The 18,482-nt window shown below is 33.2% G+C and overlaps 1 non-coding gene across 1 annotated transcript; it reads right to left on the reverse strand.

Moving 5' to 3' along the window:
* TRNAA-CGC (transfer RNA alanine (anticodon CGC)) lies at positions 1-72 on the reverse strand. Its single transcript has one exon. It is a non-coding gene; the product is annotated as a tRNA-Ala (tRNA).
* Positions 73-18,482: the final 18,410 nt, after the last annotated feature.

Here is an 18,482-nt window from a genome sequence, read left to right on the forward strand (position 1 = left end):
TGGAGATGCTGGGATTTGAACCCAGGACTTTCAGCATGCGAAGCAGACACTCTACCACTGAGTTACATCCCCGATATGAGTGCGCGGCGAAACGATAAGGTCCTTACATTTGAAATAGATTAGACTGTTAGTGCACATGAACATAATCGTTATAATTTTATTTAATTGTAAAACATTAAATAACATTGTTTCATACAAATTCTACAGTTTTAATATGCATGTCTGAAACTAGTATTGTTATGGAGATCTTTAAAAATTCAGTTCCCACAAGGCTGACATAACTGATAAATTACATAAACTTAGACTTTTTACGTTAAGTTAAGTTTCGTTAATAGTTTATTTCAGAGAGAGCCTTCTATATTTACCTATAAATAAATCTATTAATGAGATGTTTACGTATTATTATAATCGTACATACAATAATAACACAAGGTCTTATCTCCACTTGTTTGATCACTTGCATGTACATATGTTTGCTCAAACACACACACACGTTGCCTATGACGTCACACTCACGATTGAAAGAGGCTGGGTCAGTTACATTACGACAATTAGTATCCATACATAGTACGATCTAAATAATACGTCAATACGCAATGTATGGAGTGAGGAAATTGATTTATTATGAGAACGGAAAATACGACATTCATTTTTCCAAATAAGGAAGATAAGTTAGTGGTTAGAACGTAGAGAGCTATATCGCTTTACATGTTTCGTAGACGAGATGCATTTAAACGGAATAGAGTGATTTTATCTAACATCTTTTATTAACCTGATTTATTAAATGTCACGACTTATAACATTTCCTTTATTAGGTAGCCCTTTTATGTGTCCCACTGCTGAGCAAATGGGAGGCTTTCCTTCAAAATAAAATACAGTATAAATGACAGCAAACATATATTACCTAATCGTGTAAGATACATTAAAAGTAATATTAATATGTATGTACAATCAAAAATTATCTTTAAAAAGCAGTAGATGATAATTATATGCGGAGTTATTGTTTATTCATGTAAATTGTTTAATATTGAACAAGTAAACTTGTCAACTAGTTGGATAATAGTAATTAAAGTCATATAGAAATAACGTTTTTTGGGATTTATCTGAACAATGAGTTTTGCATACATCCATTTGCCGTTTTAACGATAAATGATATCAATACTACAGTAAATTGATGCTCTTTAATATCTCATAGAGATAAAGTGCAGATAGTGAACTAGATCAAGGTGTGTCCTAATCACTTGCTCGTACGACTGGGCAGTGTGCGAGCAATGCCAAATGTTCCTATGCATCGATTGGTTTCACTGAGACGATCAATACGTGCTATTGCGAACATTGTATTGCTAAAACGTTCCGATTGCTAGAATAGCTAACGCCGTTCTGAATAATAATCTTCAGTCCATTTCAGAATGTATAGAGAATGCTCACCGTACAGTCAGGTTCATGTATTCAGTCAAATTTTCAATCGAACTTTTTGTACATTTTTATTCACGTATTTCTCAGTTATTTGGTTACCATAGTACAGGCTCTACTTGGTTTAAAATCAAATGACAGTGTGTGAATTGTCCAACAATATTTATATTTATTTTATTTATCGTATAAAAATATTACTTTAGTTATTTACTTCGGTTAACAAATAATAGTTTGTAAAATTACTTTGAAGTTAATATACAGTAATAATTTAACTACTTTCATTAATAGAATGCTTTTAAAAATGAGGCATCGCGAGTTTTTGTCTGTGATGTCTTCGCTCGAAAAATTACTCTCACGTTTAAGTCATTTAGATAAAGTAACAACTATGGTCATTAGATTATAGGTGATAGAACAATATTAATAAATTAACTCGAAACTTGTCGCGATGTAATTAATTTTTAATTAAAGAAATTCTTTCTAGAAAGCACGTGTGGCTTCCACGTGGCTTTTAGGCTTTTCAAGGGCTTAGTTTTTTTATAGAATTCCGGCTGAATGATTGGCTTCAAGTTAGTTTATTACATCTGTTAGTAAACACCACTAGTACTAAAAGCTATTGGTCTCGAGAGACGTCGATAATAATCTATTTGAGTAAACAACTAACCAAGGCTAAAAAAGAACTGTAAGCCACTAATGCCAGGTCTCTGTGTACATTTAGCGGTCGTTTATCTATTTAATAGCGTTTTTTTTGTATGAGTTTAAACGCTACTAAATAGATAAACTACCGCTAAACGTATCTCAGTAACCGGGGGTAAGGCTACCATAGTACTTACCATAATACCATATAGTATAAAGCTCTCAAACGGGCCCATTTTGTTACTGCCGAAAATGATGTACGCTACATGCGTCCCAAATTTTGAAGACTGAAACCGCCGGAAGCCATTAACTCATCAACGTAAACAAGTTCAAAATCAGGTTCAAAATGATTGGGTCTTTCCTTCCACCGCCAATTCATTAACAGGTCATTCATACTGTGGTAAAAAGTGAAGTGAAAATACCGTTATTATTCAAAAACCACAGTCCTCCCGGTAGCCTTGATGCCTCGTATATTTCATCCAGGAAGAGTCTTCAATTTATTTATAAATAATATAAATTTGTATGTATAAATAGAATGCCATAAATTATGAAAAGTGTGCTAATTTGCAAGGAAGTGCGGAAGTAATTACGTTTTACAAGTTCCGGTTTTGAGAAAGGCACGGCAAGGCAAGACAAGTTACGTGTCGTTGATGGCGTTCAAGTGTCTTTTGAAAACCTTTTGAGTTTTGTCGTCAATAAAAGCTAGAGGAACTCGATCTCTGAGGTTAAGCTACGCTTGCCGAGGTTGTCCTGCAGATGGGTGACCATCTTATACATATCGAGTACCTTCATGTTCAGAAGGCACGTAACATTGTTTTGATTTTGGGTCCGGGCTATCATTTCCCTAGGTCTTCGGCAGTCATTACCGGTAGTGACATACATACCTACATAAAATCACGCCCTCTTTCCATGGGGTAGACAAAGATAGTCGTCAATAAAATGTGGACGTTTTAAATAATACTAGGTATACACCATTTTTACTACCTATTGTTATCTAAGTTTTATTTCGTTCGTTAAGTAATTTTAATTTATAAAGTCAACATTTACCTCCTAGCTTTATTTGCACAGCCACAATTACATAACAGATTTACAAAACGCAAATAAAATTATATTAAATGTTTATTTACAAATAAGACTAATATTACATGTATTATTTATTCGTTACAAGACAGTAACAGGAACAATGAAGGCTTGCGAAACACGACTGAATACTTCTGAATTGACAATACATTTTTATAGAAACCAGGAAACGATACAGTACAATTTAACCGCGTTCCATTCAAAGGTAATTCTAACCTTATTGAACTGTTTGTATGTAAATGTGTTTGTTTTGAAACTAATCCATCGGCACTTGGACTTCGCTCGTAAGTAAATCAGTTTGTTTAAGCACTGGACCGTACCTACTTACATACACAATACCGCAATCAATATTTGCATAAGTAAATTAATTAATGTGTATTTGTGGACAAAGATAAAAAAAAAACAAAATGCTCAGAATAGAGAGTTTAATTCATCTGTTAAGCATTATAAAATCGAATACGAGTAGTAAAATAACACCAAAAATAAGATATAACTTGAATAATAATATAGTTTTTTCTTATAATAGAGCTCTGTAAATAAATCAACACATGTTAAGGGAAACTGTAATTTGCAAGTCGGTAATAGTTGAACAATTTATTCTTAAAATGCCAGCCGTCTCAGACTCAAAATAAAAGGGGTCAAGAAACCTTCGAAAAGTTGTCTATTTTTTTGAGTCTGCAGGTTTCAAAAGCAATGCAATCGAGTTTTTGAAAAACTGGATTTAGCTCTACAAGGAAGCAGCTTGCTTGCCAGTCACTTCGACTCACTTCGCTACTTTATTATGTGCAGTATTTTGATAAAATACTTTTACCCTCTTATTCATAAACCCACTTTTAACCTATTTTAGTTAAAAAGTTACCATAATATGTTATCTCTTTTTCATTTTGCTAATGAGTGAAAGAAACAAAACACCTTATAAGCCTTTCATATCTTCGTATATTTTTTATGAGTAAGAGGGTTAGTAGGTACTTATAACATTAAATTCACTATTAAAATTGGAAACCAGTAAACCTACTCACTTGTAAAAGCCCATTCACTTTCGTAATCTTACTACTACTGAGTGTGTAAATAAAAACTCCTTGATATAAACTTTTATTGTTGTTTCAACGATGTTATGTTGGTAGGCTTGTATTATTGTTATGCGAAGTGTTAATGATTAACGTAAACCGGAATGTTATTTGTTTAAATTCGAGAGTTGTATTTACTTTATAGGACTTTTCTTTGATTTTATATGCCCAACTGTAGCGCTATTCTTTACAGTCAAAACTTTCGAGTCTCGAAAGCTTGAAAATGTACTGCGAAAATAGTTCCTACAGCGACCGTTTGAGGCGCTGCGCTGATAAGATTTTAATACAAAATTTCTCCATAGCTAGCCGGTTGTCTACAGCTGATCATGGTACAGAATCGCGCTGCTGTGCTCAAGCTACATACACTATTTATACAATTATGTCATCAGCAGTAGAAAAATCATGATGATCATTCATAAATCAGTACTCAGCCATATTTTTTTGGTATCCCTATTAACACATTAGCAAAATTTCGCATCATGCTGTTTACTTATTCCATCAGAATTTTAGTTAAAATAAATATGTACTAAGACATTATAAAAAGCTGGAAGGTAATTATGACTATGTATTAATGACATCCATTGACATTACCAATATCCAGGTGACATGGGATATTTTTTTACTTCATACTATAACAGAGATTCTTACTGAAAATTACTATGACTTTTGTCGAGGGCACTGATGCTGTTTGTCCAACGAACCGAGGTGTAACAGACAAAATAAAAATACAAAAATACCTTACACGTGCAAGTAAATTAATTAAAATGTTGATTTATACACCGCTTTGCCGCACATTAATACTGCACAGTGCACATAATTATTTATTTACCACTTTTGTACCTGAACGTATTATCAAAGTCTTTAAAAGAATGAATAAATAATGATTTTTTTATATTTTCTATCACTTTGCCTGTCTGGCTTTTCGACAATCGACTAATACATAAAAAAACCTTTTTGACATAGGTAAAATTCATGGGAGCCAATATTATTTAGTTTTATATTTTAACATTCGTAACATAGACTATACCTACTTACATAGGAAATTTCTTTAGATCTAGTCAACAATGCAAACATAATATATATTTTTTTTAAAGTCCCGTCTTCCATGACAAAGTGGCAAGCTAAAGTTAATCCATGTTCGATTATGAAGCACTAACTACTCGTATCATAAACAACTAAACACTATATAAGTTTTAAAATTAAAATCAATTTAAAAAACTCCCAAACACGTGCTACAAATTATGAATATACAACCAAACACGATTTAATTAATTACTACCTCTCAATGTGAAAAGCATACCTACAGAAAGATACAAATGATAGCGAAATGACCCGAAGCAGATATTAATTCAATTTTGAGCACGTATTCATTCAATTAGCGGTCGAATAAAAGTCGAATTGACAGTCGTGTGATAAAAGGTGAAAAAGATTACTGAAATATGTGTTTTGCTGATGACAGATTGGGTTGATATTAAATATAACTTGTCAGGTTTAGTATCTTCAGCAGGGTCTCTGTTTTAAAATATAAGAAATCACATTTGCTGTATGAGAGCCTCTAAAATTTTTATTCTATTTTTAGTATTTGTTGTTATAGCGGCAACAGAAATCCGTCATCTGTGAGAATTTCAACTGTCTGACTATCACGGTTCATGAGATACAATCTGGTGACAGGCAGCGAAGATTCAGTAATAGGGTCCCATTGTACAAATCCTAAAAAAATAGTAATTTTTACGATGCTACATAGACAAATGTAGACTCAATTGTTGTTACGATAAAAAAAATATAATTCATTAACAATTTAATCAAATGTAAAAATACATCTGATCTGTATAGCTTGTTTGACTGAGGCAGGATTAATTTATTTAAAGTTAACATAACAGATACGATTAACTCTTTTGTAATTCACCAATCACATTTCTTTGTCGCAAAATATAGATCAAGCACGTGTGTGCTATAAAGTGTCGAGCAAGCCTTATAACAGACAAGAACTATCGTACTGAGAGCTATGTAGGCTTGTAGGCTAATGGCTGCGATGAATGTACTGCATTTGTCAAGTTTCTATTCATTATGCTCAGAGATTACACGTTATATAACGCGAAAAGCTTGTTTTTTTTACTCAACATCATGTTTTGTAACTGTACTAGATATTTAGAAGGTATTACTCGCTTAAAATGAGAAATAATGGTAAAATAGACATCAGATTCAAACAATAGCGAAGGATGAATTGGATCACAATTCCATAACCAATACTTTGCTTACTTGAAAAAAATCAATGTTTATTAATTTTGCATTGCCTACGTCTGAGAAAAGGACCTCATGGCTAATCAGTATCGATTTAAAATTAAAGACTAGTTAGCAAAATTATAAAACTTCAATAAAAATTGGAGTTTTAATGTAGCGGTAGAATCATTTTCAAGGAAAAGGTACAAATTATAGGTACATTTTATACTCATTACGTGATCGATTGTTATAAAATCCAGATTAAACCAGAATATTTATAACAAAATAAATGGCAGACTTGAATTTATCGATCGAATTCAAGTTTCATAATAATAGAGTTTATGTTGAATAGATTATTTATGCATTCTTATCAAGTGATTACGCAACGCACTATTTAAATATGTATGCGGTTATAATCGTATGGCTGCAATAACTAAACGTCATTTATGGCGGGAACTAACTTGAGATAAAATTAATGTCGTATATTTTATCACATATGAATAACAATAAAATTATTCAATAAATACTTACTTGTTGTCCAAAGTATGCAAAATGTTATAATTCAAGGTCGTCCATATTAATAAGTTCCTAAATTTTCAAAAAAAGGAAATCTTTTTGTGTCTTGTTTTTGCATTTTAAATTAAATTTGTTTAAAACGACTTATTTGATAAACAATAATGAAATCTTTATTGTTACTAAACATAAATGCGCAGTTCTTCTGAATAAATTTAAATTCACGAATTATTCTTACCATAATTATGTTCTATTGAAATAGCTCAATTTTTCAAACAGCAAATGTCTTTTTATTAAATTGACAGTGGTATTTGGGAATTAGCATTACCATCGGCTATCAGCTACAAAAATGGACTACTTTGAACAGTTAGTACTTTAGCCGCAGAACCTAAAAATGGGTTCCTTTAAAAAACCATCAAACAGAAGCATAGCTTGAAGTTAATTATGAATATGACAAAGTTTTCCGTTCGAAAGTGTGCATGCGTTAGCAAACGTTCGTTGCTATTTCAAACCCATTTCACTGAGTACAAAGTTGCGACAAGTGAGCAAGTGACATGTAAGAAGCGGCATTATAAAATCGTCAGTGGTTTATGGGGCCAAAAGCGAAAGGATTCCTTTCTATACCACATACGCTTTTTTATTCGCACTTCATAGGTTTCTTGTATTGAATAAATAAAATATATATGATGCTTGACACTTAAATTCTTGTTTGTGCGACGGAAAAGGTTTCAATATTTTTAAACATATTTTATGAATAAGTCACGAAAATGATTTCAGTCAGTTTCTTACATTTACCACGCTTGGCCTGTATTCATTTCAAAGGGACTAACTACGCGCAATATTGTAAATATCGTAGCCGTCGGATTATCTCATTTCTGTATAAAGATTTTCCTTTAGAAGGATAGGCAGAATACTCATACAAAAAAACTATCAGAAAAACTTAAATGGTTATGTACCTCATAATTTTAGCGCAAATGAGTTCTAATAGAATCAGCTATCGGGAAAACCTAATAGGTGTGGTATATTAGCGCTTCAATTATTTCCTTTTTATCGATTTAACGTCATCATGTGCAAAATTTTTCCATCAATGGTTAACATTGGTTGGTCGATCTATATGGAAAACAAACGAAGGTGTTAAGCTAAAGGATCAATTAACATTATCATAGTAGATCCTAGTAGAGAGCATCTACTATACGTATAAAATCTGTACTAATATAAAGGTAAGTATGATAATAATTCTGTTTGTTTGTTTCTATTTAAGTTATTATGATTTAACTGCTAAAAAGATTTTCAAGAGACTCCATTTTTTTTTACGATATTGTATGTATTCAAAGGTTTCACTGCTAAGCAATCTATGAAATCCTATGTTTTGGCAGAAAATAATTTAAAAATAGAGGAAGCACTAAGCGTAACAGCGAGGGTAAGTGTCAAATCTGAATGTTGGAAAAAAAACTGTAAAACTGACTAACTGTTATTTATTCAGAAGAAGGTGAAACCTGGCATTAAAATGCTTTTGAAGGTTTAGGCAAATGTGTTTTGAGAGGAACTTTTTGCTAACGACACTAGAACATATTTAGGTATGACTAGCTGACCCGCGCAACTTCGCTTGCGGCACATAAGAGAGAATGGTGAAATTTTTCCCCGTTTTTGTAACATTTTTTACTCGTACTCTGCTCCTATTGGTCGTAGCGTGATGCTATATAGCCTATAACCTTCCTCGATAAATGGGCTATCTAACACTGAAAGAATTTTTCAAATCGGATCAGTAGTTCCTGAGATTAGCGCGTTCAAACAAACAAACAAACAAACAAACAAACAAACAAACAAACTCTTCAGCTTTATAATATTAGTATAGATTTAACGAAGTCGCGGCTAAAGCCAATGCAATCGATACAATATAACTATGTGTCTATGACTTGTATGAACAATGTGCATAATACGACATATTGTGGTATGACATCATTTCATTCGACGTATTGTTGACGACATGACATGTGTGATGTGAACTGTCATCAATTGATTGCTGTGTGACATTCGTAATTATGATCTTGTTAGGATTCATTTGTTTTCGGGCGTCTAGTCACAGATTTTGTGGTCGATTTGTCAGTCCCTAAAAGACTACATTGGGTTGGGTTCCCAACCTGTATCGTCGTAACTCCAATTACTGTTTATTTTATTTATGACCTAGCAAAGTTGAGAACTTAATTGTTGTTTGTATTAGTCTTGTTTGGTTCTGTAAACTGTACCTATCTTAACAATCTATCTTAATCATCTTTACAGGAATTGGATTCATGGTTGCTGTAGTAGTCAATGCTATGTTTCATAACTCTACTTAATTACATACTTAGTTCCGAAGCTAAATTATCAAGGAAAAATTCGCATTATTATCTAATATATTCGAAAGAATTCTAAACGCCTACACAAAGACACTGGCACACATAATAAAAATATCGCAAGTTCAAAGTCACAATACAAAGAAACAGCGCGATGGACACGGGGCGCATACACAATGCTATTTTGTAACAGGAAATATGTGAATCATGTGATGTAACACGCCAGATCATACGATGTCCAGCCACCAGTATAGATTACACGCGTACAGTGCGTGTACATTACACTATATTCTCTCCGGGAAAAAAGTTAGGTGCGTAGTACTCGTAACCGGCGCGGCGGCGGTCCTGTATGCCAAATTTTTGGATATGAACGAAGCAAAGGAAGTTTGTAAGGATCGTAGCAAGTTCCGTTCTCTGGTGTCTGCCAACCACTATGGGAACGCGTGATTTTATCTATGTATATAAAATTGGGATCGCATGTTTCCCTGGATCATGGTGATCACTAGAATAGAGAGTTAAATCAATAGGATTTAGTGTTTTGATTCCAGATTAACTAGCATGACGCGATTTGTGTAATTTGACTGAATTGACAGAATGTCACTGTAAGAGCCAGAGAAAGGTATCTATTTCTCTAAAAGATTTTTGATCTCATGTCTAAATGAATCTATACTAATCTATACTAATATTATAAAGCTGAAGAGTTTGTTTGTTTGAACGCGCTAATCTCATGAACTACCGGTCCGATTTGAAAAATTCTTTCAGTGTTAGATAGCCCATTTATCGAGGAAGGCTTTAGGCTACATAACATCACGCTACGGCCATTAGGAGCGGAGTAGCATCGAAAAATGTTACAAGAACGGGAAAAATGATGACCCATTCTCTCTTATGTCACAGAATAATAAGTACTATAGCTTATGTGACGCAAGCGAAGTTGCGCGGGTCAGCTAGTTATCAATAAATCGCAGCAAAGACAAATTTTGTGACGTCATTATATGATTCGTGGTGAGATGAACACGAGCTGTTAAACCAGCTATTGGAAGCATACACTAAACATACTTTGAGCTTAAGGGAGGATGTTGTTTCCAAAATCGTTTGACTAAACTATTCTCAAGATCTAGGACACAATTTTATGCCAACACAAATAACTAACTACAATGCGATATTTTTAAATATAATTCGGTAAAGATCCGGTCCGGATTTGATGCAGTGTGTATGATCCACTATACCGCTCCGGTCTAGATGGTTCGATGAGCATGCGCCGACGACATCTATCATGGCGCCTGTCCACTTTTATTAACACCAATCTGCAACAACAATGCAACTAGACTACTCGCTTCATACATCGTCACACTGCCACACATCACCTTCAATGGATCATACACAACAGATTTGTATGTTTGTTAAGACGAAGACTGCCTAAAAAATATTCAATGGCTTCAATACATCAATAAATTTGTATGATGAAGTAAGAAGACTGCCTAAAAAGTGTTTTTGTTTCACCCGAGATTTTCATACATATTTTCTTTCCGCATTGTTTTCCTTGAAATGTTCTATTTATTGATGCTTAGTGGTTACTGTATTGTAGTTATATTTAGAAAACAATGGCATGGAAAAACACGATAATTTATTTGGTTTTACTTTTATTTTATTGTTGTATTTGATTGAAATGGTTCGAAAGTATTATTTAAAGGGAAATTATACTTTGGAGCTAATTTGTAAGTTATTTTCATTATCTAATTCTACATTACAAATTATTCGGGCCTCAGTGTAGAGTATTTTTGGAAATGAGTACTTATTATAGTTATAAAGTTAATAGGAGTTATTAATGCCTGTTATTATAACCTAGTCACAAATTGTTTACTTTACCACTCACTGCTCCTTAACACAGTAAATCAAAATATCCAATAAAGAATATGGAAAGTTCTAGAGACAGTTTAATAGAAACTGGGGCACAGGCAGCGCTCATTGTGCCCGTGGGAAGTGATCGTTACGGCACTACTAATAGGGATGTGGCATGTGGATGCTCCCTTTTGTGTGCATCGTACGATGCGGGCAGCGAGACGACGGTTTGTCCGTGTCAATAAATGTCATTGTCAATTGTGGCACTGACAGTTAATTGTTTCGAACTTTTTGGTAAATGGCTATAATAGAGTTATGATAATGTCATCGTGTAGGTATGTCGTTTCAGAGTAGATTTAACTCTAATCTGTTGTTTCGATGTTTTTGCGGCACGATTAATGTTTAAGTAGTACTTTTGTGTGATGCTTTTACTTTTCAGAGAAACTTAATTGATGTCGTCTTGTTATATATTGATGGTCAGTTGGTCAGTGGTATTGTCTGATATCGAAAGTCTATTGTCGTTCCCCTACCATTTTACCGCTTCCAGCGACAGTAATTTATAAATAAACATTATTGACATCTATTAATTCTTGTTGACATTACAACAAGTACAAATGTAACTTGAAAGAAAAGTCTATGTGTGTTAGTGGCACTACTTATCTCCGATTATGAAACTTTCACTATCGCAAAGCTTTTATTGCCTAAACTGCGATATGAAGATCAACAAACGTTTTACAAATACGACACAAAATAATTATGTCAAAAATAAATTTATATGGAAATATTTACATTAGAGATTAATTATAGTAATTTAAATATCAACGATCCGCCGACTGATACACAAAATATTTTGCCCACAAGTCATTAGTGTTAATATAAATCATTAAAGAAACATTAATTTTACGTTCCATATCACGTATTATTTCTAGAAACGGAAAGGTACGGAGGCATTTAAAAACCGGTCTTTGCCGCATTTATTTTTAAAAATGGAACGGCTCATTTATTGTCATTTATTGTAAATAGAACACTAACAATAAAAAAAAAATATGTTTATAATTTTGTTTTTTTGCTCATGCCCATAGGTAATTAATGTTGTATTTTATCATTGTGGTTAATTATAAGGTTTTAAAGAGTAGAGTAGTAAAAAAGTTAAATACGCAAAATGATCGCGGGAGGTCCCCTGCCAAAATGGATTGACACCAAACTGTCGGTTTTTTAGCTAACAGTGATTGTTTGATAAGGAAATATTTTGCAAACAGTATGGATGTGTGATGTATACAACCAGTTATAAATAAATCAAATCCTATATAATTGGTTTATTAATAGCATGATATATCAACAACAATTTACCCTTTATTATTTAGCTATAGGATTGTAGTATAATTCAGTATTACAACAACGGACAACTATTTATTTATGAAATTCAACAGTATAAAACATTTTGTTGAGGCAAAATTAAGTCGCATGTAGGTATGAACCGGAAGTTATAGATTTTAAAAAAGTTTGTTTAAATGTGCATTTTATTAAATACACTGATTTTTGCATGCTTTTTTACTTTATACTTTAGCATTTCAAGCTTTTAGAAAAGTGCGATTTGTTTATAAGACATCAAAGTTTCATCATCTTATCTTGTCGAAAGGTGCGAAATCTTTGCAAGAACTTGGTGACGCCGATGACCTATCCTCCAAGCCAACAAGGCAAGGAAGGTTATGTACGAGAGGTAAATAGCTTAAAACCACGTAGACCATCTATTAGCATAAGTACTTAGTAGCTATTAGTAACGAGGCTATTTACTTAATCGAACTCTTTACGTGACTTTTGGCACGGTAGCCCTGGTTTTAGCCACAAAGATAATTATGATATCATTCTGCGTCTTACGATGATCTCTTGTTAAATCTGCTTTAGTTATGACACTAAGTGGGATATACGAAAAGTAGAAATATGATAGATTGAAACAATCACTATTCAAGTTTTAGTATACCATAGATTAAACTAGAAATATGATTAATAAACATCATTGGATAACTCATACACCGTTTTTTGATTCCAAACTAAGCAGGACTTGTATTAAAGTAACCAAATAACTGATAAACATATTTATGTACTTCTTAATACACACTTATATAGAAACATTGACTACCAGGCTCAGAACAGATACTCGTGCTCATCACACATTTTTTTTTCCCGGGTGGTATTAGAACCCACCACACGCCGCGCCATGGTTATTGTGGCGAGGTGACCACTTTAACCACTGCGCTGAACGCGCAGTTGATATTATAGTTTCTATCTATCATATTTCTAGTTTTAGTAAACCCAAGTATCAAAACCCAGTCATGCTTTAAACTCCTGCTTTTGAATTTCAACGAATGATAGATTTATGTTTTTTTTTATTAACAAGTATGACAAAATGCGACAAGAATTGATGAAGAGATGATGTTTTTACATTGACGTTAAAATTCTATACTGAATAAGTAAAATCCTCTTAGACTTTAATAACTTTATTATTTTGACTTCGGCAACCTTTGAAAGGACACGTACGCTTACAGTGGTAATCAATTCAAACATAAGTTGACATTGTAAAAGTATATTTTTGTATTTGACTTTACTAAACTTTGCCCTAGGCCTAAGGCCATCTCCAAAATAAATCGAATCAAATTGTTTATTAATTTAGGTAAATTATTGAAACTCACCAATGTCAAATTACAGTGAGTTAATTTACAACCCGTGGATTAGGTAGAGCTGGCACAAAGATCTGGCAAAGAAATTCTTAGCCACTCTTTCTATTTGCCGAATAGTTTTCGATTTAAATTAAACAAGAAAGACTGATGAAAAAAGAAAGACATTTTTGCATAGGAGTATCAATCACTGATGACGTAAGAAGCTGCAGTCAAATAATACTCTAATGTGCCGTTATGAATACATCTATCAAAGTCGATAATGGCTAAACTCTACGTAGTTTGTGGCTAGGACGTGTAAATGCCTATGAGTGCATCTATTGTCATTGTTAGCTTATGTTTTAACACATTTACTTGGGTTCTGTTTAAGCAACTTTAGCAAACTTGCGGGGAAATCTATGGAGAGAGCCGCGTGAATTATTGTCAGAGCTGTCGAATTTTTTATGACACACACACACTTAGTCTTCCTGTCCGTTTATTCAACAATATTCGACCTCTATCCGATTCCTAGTTCAGATCACTCTTGATAATTCACTAGTAAATAGTACTTATCATATTATGTTTTGTCATTAGCTGCGGTGCATATTGTCCAACGTCTCATGCCCGGTTTCTGAGCCACATTTAGCCGTAATTTATCTATTCAAACTCTCATTTTTATATGATGTTAAACGCTATTAAATAGATAAACTACCGCTAAATGTATCTCAAAAACCGGGAGTTGGTAGAGTTCGCCAGCCGCGAACGCTGCATACAAGGGCTTACTAAGCTGTTGGACTTAATTACTATTTACTCCAAAAACAACGACAAAAATTAAAACATGTCCAAACAATAAATATACCTCACAATAGCTAACATGTCAACGATCAATGTCAGAGCAGTATTAAGGAGCGTTTATTTACAAACAATCATCACAAGTTCGTATTGTATGGAGGGGCGCGACCTCCGCGTGAGGACGGTGCGCGTGCGCATCGGCAGCGTTGCGCCACACACCACCGGCCCTCGGGCGCACCCACCGATCCTATTGCGTGGCTTTCATTGATACTATGTGAGCTGAGTTAGAATTACGCTTAGAACACGAAATCTTAGATAAATCTAGCGAACGGAACGATAGATCTAGATATCTATAAAGTAGGAATTAGGAAAATAGACATTTCAATTTTATTTTCGTATTACTGTTTTTTTTTCAGTGAAAGTGATTTATGAATCCAATCCAAGCAATGTAATCTTTAACCAAACCAAATCTATTTCTTTGGTTTCATCCAATGCCTGAACCTACAAAAAGATAAACGTTATGATTTCACAGTACATTTACTAGAATTAAGTTTTATAATAAAAATATTTCTCTAAATCTTATGTTATGAGAAGTTTTTTAGAAAGAAGTCTCAAACGCATTTCGCGTTACATATAATTTAACTAGATAGACTGGTTACAGTTTACGAGGTGTTAGTTCTAGCAGCTAACTGAGATGTCTGGCAATCACCATATTAATTTACCAAACACTTGTTTTTCATGTATTTTAACATTAATACATTATTACGCTTATACTTTTTCATGGCCATATTAAAAACCTTATAATAAATGTATTTTGCAAGTGCTTATGTCATATTTTGTAATATTTAAGTAGTAGTGAAACCTGCAGTTGTTATCAACACTTTCGTTGAGATAATGGGACCTTAACCTACTAAGACTTATTTGACGAATACACAGACTCTATCACTCGCTGATAAACAAAACAAAGTTACATTGTTTTGTTTGAGTTCGATAATAAATTGATACAATATACAATAACATAATATGAGAAATTATATTGCATTTCTCCTGATATTATCGGTATTATTAATTATCGGTATTTATTAAAATTATTTTCCCAAGTCATTTATGTTCAAATATCTTTAAAAGAACCATAAGGTATGTCTTCACGTGCCACAGATTATAAAAATAAAAGTTATAAATATCCAATTAAAATGTTATGATATTTTTATTAACACTCTATCACTTTGAATCGATGTTATTCCGCGGCCTATTAAAATTATGAATGAAAAAACAAATGTAATTTTAGATTTATACCTGATTGATTTAATTGAAATGTAACCGTATTTTTTAAATCGGAGTTCGGCATCGGCTTAGCATTTGCGGTGTTTGACGTCAATGCGACTGGTCGCACCGGTTTTTCGCCATTTACAGGTACAAAACAAAGATTATTTTAGTATCAAACTATCCTATCTGACGCTTGAGAGTGTCCTATAAATAGTGTGAGATGTTTATTTTGGTTCTTATTCATATTGCGGCGAAATACAAATTTACGATGAAACGTAAATTAGATCACGTGTTAACTGGATCGCTATGCTCGTAGAGAAGAATAGCTAAATTTACGACAGCAAAGACACGTTTGTATGCGAATGTTGATCATAACAAAGGGTTTACACGCTTTCAGAACAGATGCTGTATTTTCCCGTCGATATATTTGTTGTTACAAATCTTGGTTTGCAAAAGTTCTTTGTAACAACAAAAGTTTAGTATTATTTGATTCGATCTTGTTGCAAACATAAAGAAATGATGTTCTTAACTTAACTTCCAGTTATTTACGTATTAAGTTGTTTAATATTATGGAAAAATAATTTTTATTCATTGTTTCTACTACGCATAAAACAGCGTAAAAATAGACCAGTACCAAATTATGTTGTAATCTGATGACAATTTTAGCTAAAACAAACATACTTAATATGCGAGCGGTTTATGAGTAGTTATGAGGTTGGTCGAATCTTCCAGACTGTCATAATCGAAGCCATAATATTGACTATCGGCTATCCGAATGTCTCGATTCTATATAAACATTTGAAAGTAAATAATTAAACTACTCGTGAACTAACAGTAGATACGTGGTGTACATATTTAATATGTTTTACTTACATATTTGCTCTGAATTTCCTCGAACGAATTATTGAATGAACGAAGACGTCCGGTTTTTAATAGATGGTAATCATTATGAAATTATATGTAACTGTTGGTTATTGTGTAATTATTTTGTTTAACACATAAAATTAACACTACTAGAAAATGAAAAAAAAATCTGGAATGTAAGTATATTTTAAAATTGAAAGAAAGTTTGGATATTAAAAAAGTCCGAGCTTCGATTGAAAACCAACTGTAAGTGTATGACAGTTTACATTTGCGCAACTAATGTCTTAAATATACGGTAACTGCACACAGGTAAAGAAGAAAATGCTCGTACAAGTTTTCATGGTTCTACATTTTCCTTAATAAATCCCAGACAGTTAGTTGTTTCTGAAAATTCAACTTAATACCGTAATTCTTTGTCACGTAAAAGATAAATTGTCATAAAGCCGGAGTTTTTGAAAAGTCTATTATATTCTTAGTTCGTAACAGCAGTTTATAAAAGTGTACACATTTTGAATATGAATGACTATTAAGTAGCATGGCTGACATTCAAAAATAAATGTTTGCTAAAATTCTTACGCACCGTACACATACAGATATACGTTAAACGTTTCGTTTACTACGTACAATCTATTCGGAAGGTTAAATCAGAAGGTGGTTAGATTTAAATAAATAATAGATATGTATGTTCCATATGTGACCATTAAAACACATTACAGTTTAGGCCTTGGTTCATATTCGTCGTAATTCACATCCAGAACTGCAAGTTTTCGAGTCATATAGCTAAATATCTGACGGTTAAATGGCTGTTTTATTGATGCATGCAAGCAGTTGGAAAAGTTAATCATAGCTGTCGCCTAGTATAAGAAATAACTGTAATGCATTACCTTCTTCAAAATTAAGTTATTGTACACTCAAAGTAAATTATTAAAATGAACTAAACAATAAAAATATAGGATATCCGTGCTAAATACACAATCTTATATCCTTACTTGACACTAACGAATTAAATACATGTTGTAAAGTTACCTTAGGATATCGTAAGTGTGAGATGGCCTCAAGTCGTACTACAAAGGCTACGCTAAATGCGGAGTCCTCAACAAGTCCGTTTATGTTCAAGTGTGTGAGCTTCATAGAACAAACAAACGACACATCACACAAGTAGAGGAAATACTTAAGATGCCTGCGCAGTTATCAACAGAGGTCACAAAATATTTGTTTATCGCAACCTCGCTCTTGCGACACCAGCGAGAGAAAGTATGTGGCTATGTATCAAGTGGAGGCTGTGACGCCATGACACATTGCTATTGTGACTGAAGTAATACGTTTTTGATTGATTTGACACAATTTATATTTGTAGAAAGGTGTAAAGATGATAGCTCTATATGCCTTTTGTTGCAGTTTCCAGCTAAGCTTTCTACATTGATGCGTCATATGTGAGACGGATCATTAGTTTAAGTTAAGATTAGAATATAACAATTAACTTATTTAAATTGAGCGTTAATTTATTTTTGAACACAAGTATGACACGACCAATGTTCACCGTAGGCTACGTTAAGAACACAAAAAAATATTATCGATAAGAGCAAAAACGCATAACCTAAAGGCAAAGTTTAAAGGCAACTCCGAGTGTTAAAAGTCAAAGGTACATCCATACATACAATAGGGCAGTTGATTTTAAGCCACGTCCCACGCTTTCACGTGTGCTTCAGTATTGAAGCGCTTTGTAAGATGGTGACGTCGCGATACGTGCCGCAGTATAATACGAGTTTGCTGTGAATGAACTACGCTTATGGTGTGATAGGAACTAC

This window comes from Anticarsia gemmatalis, chromosome 1, assembly GCF_050436995.1.
Source record: "Anticarsia gemmatalis isolate Benzon Research Colony breed Stoneville strain chromosome 1, ilAntGemm2 primary, whole genome shotgun sequence".
Classification (NCBI taxonomy): domain Eukaryota; kingdom Metazoa; phylum Arthropoda; class Insecta; order Lepidoptera; family Erebidae; genus Anticarsia; species Anticarsia gemmatalis.